Raw genomic sequence first — 8,036 nt, forward strand, 5'->3', positions numbered from 1 at the left:
CAGGAAACAGGTGTCTCACATGTTTAAAATCCTGGCACTGGTTTACAGCAGCATAAGAGTGCCCTTTGTGCTGTTTCCTCCTCTAGCGGAACTGCTCCAAACACGAGGACTGAAGCCGCCAGTCCCTCAAGAATGCCTAACGTGCCATAGGGTGGCCTCCTGGAGACATGAATACTCTCTTGGGCCCGAATTAGAAAACCTTGACCAGGACAAGTAGAAGCAAATGCACTGTCAGCCATGGGCTATTCTTATCCCTGCAGTTGTTTCCCATCTTCAAAATGGAGACAGCCAGACTCATGCTGTCTGAAGACCCTAAGACAGGCTTGACACAGGGTCCCTGTTTTTTTTTTTATCCCACCTAATGTCATTCATTTTACTTTGGAAGGCAGTATTACTTCTTCTATCAAACTTTGTATTAAAGCATAACATACATTTGGAAAAATGCAGAAACCTTAAGTGTACAACTTGATGAATTATCACAAAGTGAACAAATTCATGTAACCACCAGCTCCTTCAACAAATTCATGTAATCACCAGCTCCTTCACTACCTGACCCTCCTCTCCACTATCCGACCCTCCTCTCCACTATCCGACACTCTTCTCCACTACTATCCTGTCTTCGAATACCATCAGGTAGTTTCTCTTGGTCTTGAACTTTATATAAATGGAACCATAACACTGTATGAGACTGATCCATCTCATTACATGTACCTGTAGTTTGTTCATTCTTATTGCTGTGTAGTGTTCCATTACAAAGATATATGATATGCTATCCATTTTACTGCTAATGGGCATTTGGGTTGTTTCCAGTTTTGTGCAATTATGAATATTATTGCTAAAGATGTTTATGTACATTTTTTTTTTGAGACAGAGTCTTGCTCTTGTTGCCCAGACTGGAGTGCAATGGTGTGATCTCAGCTCACTGCAACTTCTGCCTCCCAGGTTCAAGCAATTCTCCTGCCTCAGCCTCCCAAGTAGCTGGGATTACAGGTGACCACCATCACACCTGGCTAAATTTTTGTATTTTTAATAGAGACAGGGTTTTGCCATGTTGGTCAGGCTGACCTCGAACTCCTGACCTCAGGTGATCCACCCACCTCAGCCTCCCAAAGTGCTGGGATTACAGGCGTGAGCCACCATGCCCAGCCTATGTACATCTTTATGCATATACATACACATTTGTGTGGGACATATGACTATGAGCAAAATTGTTGGCTTTTAAGATATGCACATGTTTAGTATTTATTCTTGGCCTTTTTGTCCTGGATGGTGCTTTCCACTTTATTTCCCAGAAAAATATCAGCTGCCAAAATCTCTTCTGCCAGTCTTGGAACTATGCTAAATATTGTAGGATGATGGTGAGTTAATGGGCAGTCATTGCCCTTGGACATTTATGCTCTCAACTCCTTCTCAGGAGGCAACCAAGAAGGATTTCTGATCAAAAGTCTGATCATTTGGTTACTGTTTTCTTACTGCCACAGCCCCTTTTCTTGAGGTAGTCTCTGCATTGTGTGCCCTTCCTTGCCATGATCTGGGATTTTCTGTCCCTTTCATACTCCCCATCTCTTGCCAGAATCACATACTACAGCATCAGAATTACCCAGTGAAGCAATCTCTGAGCAATTTTAATCACTATAAATGTCCTTCCTTGAGAAATCCTACACCCCCACCTCCAGGGGAAGCAGCATGTTAACCATGTAAAGAATCACGCTGACTCAATTTCTACATGACTTACTATCTGCTTCATAAAACAAGATTCCTGAGCACTGGTTCCAGCTTGGCCCTGGATATATCACGACCTCTAACGAGGTAACTCAGAGCAAAAGAAGAAAAATACCAATCTTCACTTACACAAGGATTGGATTTATTAAGTGTTAAAGAAACAATACTGGTTAAAAACTTAGTGATGAAAGGAGTGTAAACATTTTTAAAAATCGTCTTTATTATCCAGTCCCAGTCCTTTATCAAGTTTGCACTTAAACACGCATCTATTCTTAAAAGGTAACAGTTTACATTTTAGAACATTTTTGGAGTACCTCATAATCCCCAGTTAGAAAGTTATTTATTTTTAACGGAAAATTAGTTCACTCATTCCTGTTCGACTCATATAAAGAACAGCTGATGACTATTCTCTTAATAGCAACATTTTATTAATTAAAATTGCTTTTAAGCCACCTTTTTCTTCCTTCAGCTAAATACTGCTAAAGCCATTAACTTTTCAGAATGGGTTCTAATAGTCAATTTTGTTCATCCTCATTTTCTCTTCTAACTATTCAAATATTCAAATTCTTTCTCTTGCTCAGATTTTGGGGCTCCAAACTGTCTTGAATCATTTAAGTATATCTGGCAACACCAAAACCCATAACATTCTTTCATTCATTTATTCATCTATTCCATTAAAAAAATGTTTTGAGCTTACTGTGAGTTGGGAGCTGGAGATTCATTGGAGAACAACAAAGATGAGTCCCTGATCTGATAAAGCTCACTTCTTAAATATATTAGAAAACAAATAAAAATTTAAAAATTATAAAGTCCATGAGAATAATAAAAACAAGATGCTAGGCTAAGTAATAACTGGAGTAGGGGTTACTTGATATAGCATGATTCCATTAGGTCTTTCATAGAAAGTAACATTTCGATTAAAATCGAAATGATCTTAGGTAGTTGCCGTGAAAGAGTATATAGAAAAAGTGTTCTGAGAAAATGGTACAGCAATGTCAGGCCCTTAGGGGAGAAGGTCAGAATGGCCAGAATATAACCAACAAGGTGGAGAGAACTCTGAGAGGAGTTCAGGGAGACAGGTGGAGACTAGATCAAATCCAGCCTTGTTGGCCATTGTTAGGAGTTCATCTTGTAAGTTCCAAATGTCATGATTCTATTAATGAATAATGACATACATAAACTTTTCTCAGATAAGTGCTAGGCTTATGATCAGTTATTGTGCATTCTTCCAATTTGTGATTTACAGTACACCCAAGATCTCCCTGCCATTGGCATTGCTAACATTCCAGTAATTCTTTTGCTTCTTTGAGGCCCTCTTCTTCTGAAACATAACCTTCAGTTGGATCTTTTTTTTAAATTTATTTTTGAGACATAGTCTCACCCTGTTGCCCAGGATGGAGTGCAATGGTGCAATCTCGGCTCACTGCAACCTCTGCTTCCTGGGTTCAAATGATTCTGCTGCCTCAGCCTCCAAAGTAGCTGGGATTACAGGCACCTGCCACCACGCCAAACTAATTTTTCATATTTTAGTAGAAACGGGGTTTCACCATGTTGGCCAGGCTGGTCTCAAACTCCTGACCTCATGATCCACCTGCCTTGGCCTCCTAAAGTACTGGGATTACAGGCATAAGCCACTGTGCCTGGCTGGATCATTTTTTTTTTTTTAACAAGGCAAAATTTAATTCTACTACAACTGAATAGCTGAGGTATGATCCTTGTTGTTTTTCACACGTCATTATCCTTCCCTTAGTCATTAGGAAGCAGTAGGGTTTAGATTTCATTAAAACTGGGTTCTACTTCTGTTTTTGACACTTTTTTTTGTTTTATGGGTGTTTTTGTTGGTTTTTTGAGACAGGGTCTCACTGTGTTGCCCAGGCTAGAGTGCAGTGGCACAATCATGACTCACTGCAGCCTCCAACTCCTAAGCTCAAGCGATCCCTTTGCCTCAGCCTCCCTTCAAGTAGCTGGGACTACGGGTGTGCACACCATGGCTGGCTTGTTTTTAACACTTTTCCTGTGGGTAACTAGCATATAACTTTACCTCTGAGTCTTTTTATCCATAAAGTGAAATAATACCTACCTCAGAATTGTTGTGGGGATTAAAGGAGATGGAATATGTTAACCCTCAACAGATGGCCACTAATAATATACTTTTCAAAAAGCAAAAACCATAGAACTTTGCAGTAAAAATGAGACACTGGGATCTTACCCTATCCATTCCTCTAATTTTGTATTTAAGCGTCTCTGAAGCTAAAATAATTGTCAGTAGTCACACAGCTAGTAGCTAGTTAGACGTAAACCAGATCTCACTTAATCAATATTCTAATAGAAAAATAATTCAACCACCTACTATTTGCTTTAGCTTTGAGGTTAGGCTTTATGAACTCCATAATTATTCTCTGAATCAATCACAAATGCAGCCTGATTCTTAATGAGGCAAGTTGAAATTGGAAAAATGTGTGGTCTAATAAATGCTACTTATTAGGGCTTGGGAGATTCAGAACCATGAACTCTGCTTTTTACTCAATTTGTTAAGGGGGAAAAAGCCAATAAGAAGATGTAGTTTCTATATAGATTTCATCCACCAAATGTGGATTGTGACTTATAGACAGCTCAGGGGAGGAAATAAAACTTGGTTGACCGAAGAACTTTGGTAAGCAAATTATTGGAGATAGTGGATGTGTCAACTTAGGGCCAAAATCTAGAGGAGGAACTCTGGTGTCGTTAAATAATGTGAAAGCCACTTACTTCAAGTGCTTACTATTGGAAAGTATTCAAGTAGTTATCATACACACATGAACTGATTTATGTAAATGTAAGGGGAAAAAAATCCTGAGTCTTAATTGAGGGTTTGACAAGTTGGGTTTTACATATGGTTGTGCTTATATTTAATCTTTATTGTTGGCTTTTTAACTTTTTTATTTTATTATTTATTTATTGTATAAGCAAAGTATAGTCAGAGAAGAAAAATAAAAATATAGATTAGCAAATAAAATTAACTCATAATTCTACCACTCAGAAATAACTATTAACACAAGTATGCATACACAGACACACACGTTAATTCACACACTTAAATTCTTATTTTGCTCTATGACAAAGGGAATTAATATAAGCTTTTAAACCTAATATAGTACCTCATTATATCAAAAAAATTCATAAAAATGAAAAAGCCATTTCATACTACAGACTTCAAAATTTCACAATTATTGTGCTAAGTACTTAATTACCCAGCCCTCCCTTTTCTTCAGGAATGTATAAAGGCCTTATGACAACAAATTCAATTCTAATTCAACAAGACTTTATTAAACACTTTTAATTGTTCCAATATTTAAGAAAATATAAAATAAGTGTCTATGTTTTTAAGGAATTATTCTTGCAAGGAGCACACAAAAATTTCAACTTGGGCAAAATGATTGATAGGAATCAAGAAATACACATTTAATTTCTGACCAATGTCCCTCTTCAGTGTTTCCATTACAGAGTGGCAACAACATTTCCTAACTCTTCCTTCTTCATAAGAGTATTATAAAAGCAGATAAATTTCATTATGCACTTTGCTCTCTCAATATTTTTTAAAGTTTGCTGTCACCTACTTGCTATTCCAGTCCTCCGGATAGATGGAATTTCTACTACAGTTTGCAGACACAGAAGACGAATTTTTTAATTTTATATATCTAGAGAGAGATCAGTCTTTTTGTGGGGTGGCAGGAAGGACAATTGATGCAGCCACTTTTAACCTACTTTGTAATTTTGTGCTCTTTTACATTTTGTTTTCTAACTTGGTTTAATATCTCCTTAATACTATAAGGTGCCTTGTACACTGCTGCTTCTTTTGCTTGGAATTCTCTTCCCCCCGCCCCTTCACCTATAAATTCCTCTCTTCCTATGGTTCCCAACCCAGTTATGCCTTCCTTAGGGAGGCCTTTGCCAATGCCTACAAGTCAGTTTTTCCAACTCCCATGTTTGCATATTCCCAGTTTATATCCTCTTTCAAATATCTCAGTTCTCTAAGAGAACAAGAACCGAATTCATCTTGTTTAACCAGTAATCCTAATGCCTGGCATATAATAGGTGAGAAATATGTGTGAAATGAGTAAATGCCTGTGGTTGCCTGGTCAGTGAAATGAAGGAGAAATACTGGTCGCTCTTATTTCCCAGACCCGACATTTCCAAATAGAAAATAGTTATTTTATCTTAGCCAGAAGAACCTAAAAACATATACCATCATACAAGAAACAGATTAATAATGTGGCAAAGCTTGGCTACGTGGCAAAAGAAGCACAATGGACTAGAGATAGACTATAATAGACCACCTTTACTAATGATTTTTTTTTCCTTTTGCCATTCCCTGCACTTTGGTATCTAAAAAAACTTATACAGCAAATGGTACAGTTAAGTATGAGGAATACTTGGAAGATCTGGACACAGAGCATGTCAGCTGTCACCAAGAACATGAATCCTCAGCTGTTGCCCTTTTTTCTCCTTACAAGTAAGTCCTGTCACACAGCACTATAAAAAGGAGGGGGCATGTCAAGAGAAATTTCATTTTGTTCTGATTATCATATTAAGTTACTCATGATCATAGCTTCAGAACACCTCTAAATTTGTTCTCCACGTGTAATTTCTATGTAACTAATAATGCCTATGTGACATACATATACATTGTGCCCAATAGGATCAACCATTTCAAAAAGACCTCAGTGCTATAAATTGTGAATATTTTTATACTTTCCTTCTATAATATACCTGACCCAAAACACAAGAATGTTGATTAGGAATGAGATCTTACACCTCTTTCCTTTGAAGTTTCAGATTTTCTACATTTTTGTTGTTGTTGTTGTCGTTTGTTTGTTTTAGTTCGTTTGTTTTTTCTAAAATAAACTTTTTATTTTAGAATACTTTTAGATCTGCAAAATAGTTGAGAGGAGAGTTCAGAGCGTTCCTAAGTATCCCACACCAAGTTTTCTCTATTGTTAACATCTTACAGCATATGGTACATTTGTCATAACTAATGAGCCAATACTGATACATCATTGTTAGCAAAAGTCTATATTTTATTCAGCTGTGCTTAGTTTTTACCAATGCCCCTTTCTTTTTTTTTTTTTTTTTTTTTGAAACGGAGTTTCACTCTTGTCGCCGAGACTAGAGTGCAGTAGTGCAGTGCTGCGATCTCGGCTCACGGCAATCTCTATCTCCCAGGTTCAAGCAACTCTCCTGCCTCAGCCTCTCGAGTAGCTGGGACTACAGGCTCGCCACCACGCCCAGCTAATTTTTGTATTTTTAGTAGAGACGGGGTTTCGCCATGTTGGCCAAGATGTTCTTGATCTTCTGACCTTGTGATCCGCCCGCCTCGGCCTCCCAAAGTCCTGGGATTACAGGCATGAGCCACCGTGCCCGGCCACTAATGACCCTTTCTTTTCAGGATTCCATCTAGGATACTATATTACGCTTACTCACGATGTTTCCTTAGGCTTTTTAAAGCAGTTAAAAGCTTCTCAAACAGTCCTTATTTTGGTAACATTGACAACTTTAGGAAGTTATTGTCAGAAATTTTGTAGAATATTCCCACAATTTGGATTTGATGGGTGCTTTTCCTCATGATTAGACTGGGCTATGGGTTTTTGGTGGTCAAAGACTACCTCAACCACATGGTCAAGGTTAATATCAAAGTAATGTCATGCTATGCTTAGAGCAGGTACCCTTGATATGATAAGAATGGTACTTTGCCTTTGTGATTTCTACTTTTCAAGAAAAAAATTCTATACCAACATATTTTCCTCTGTGCATTCATAAATCAATAATATATATAGTTAATAACACAAAGGGATTTAGATATATAGTAGAATCAGACAATTTCCCTTCATATTATGAAATAAAGTGTTCTTATTTCAAATTTGGGGTATTTGAGTTTTTAAAATCAAGATCATTGGTGACATTACTAATGTAAAACATATTTTGAGTGAGTGGATAAAACATATGGATTAATATATTTTATATTGTTTTATTTTCCGAACGCAAGAAAGACCAAAATATTTTTGCCCAGAACACATAAATCTCCTTTATCTGTTTAACCTTGTCATAGATTTTAAGGGATTTGTGCACATGAAACAAAGTATTGATACAAATTAGGAGTTAAAGCAAGATATATCTATCTCTCAGTAATTGCAGAAAATCCCAATCTATCTTTGAATGATCTAAAGGAAAACTGGTGAACAAATTTCTGCCATTTATGAAGGTATTTCTGTTTTAAACATAGCGTTATTTTAAAAATCTATTCTGATTATTTAAATATGAGACAATATTCTAGGTAA

The sequence above is a fragment of the Hylobates moloch genome, unplaced genomic scaffold (assembly GCF_009828535.3).
Source record: "Hylobates moloch isolate HMO894 unplaced genomic scaffold, HMol_V3 SCAFFOLD_1, whole genome shotgun sequence".
In the NCBI taxonomy this organism is placed as follows: domain Eukaryota; kingdom Metazoa; phylum Chordata; class Mammalia; order Primates; family Hylobatidae; genus Hylobates; species Hylobates moloch.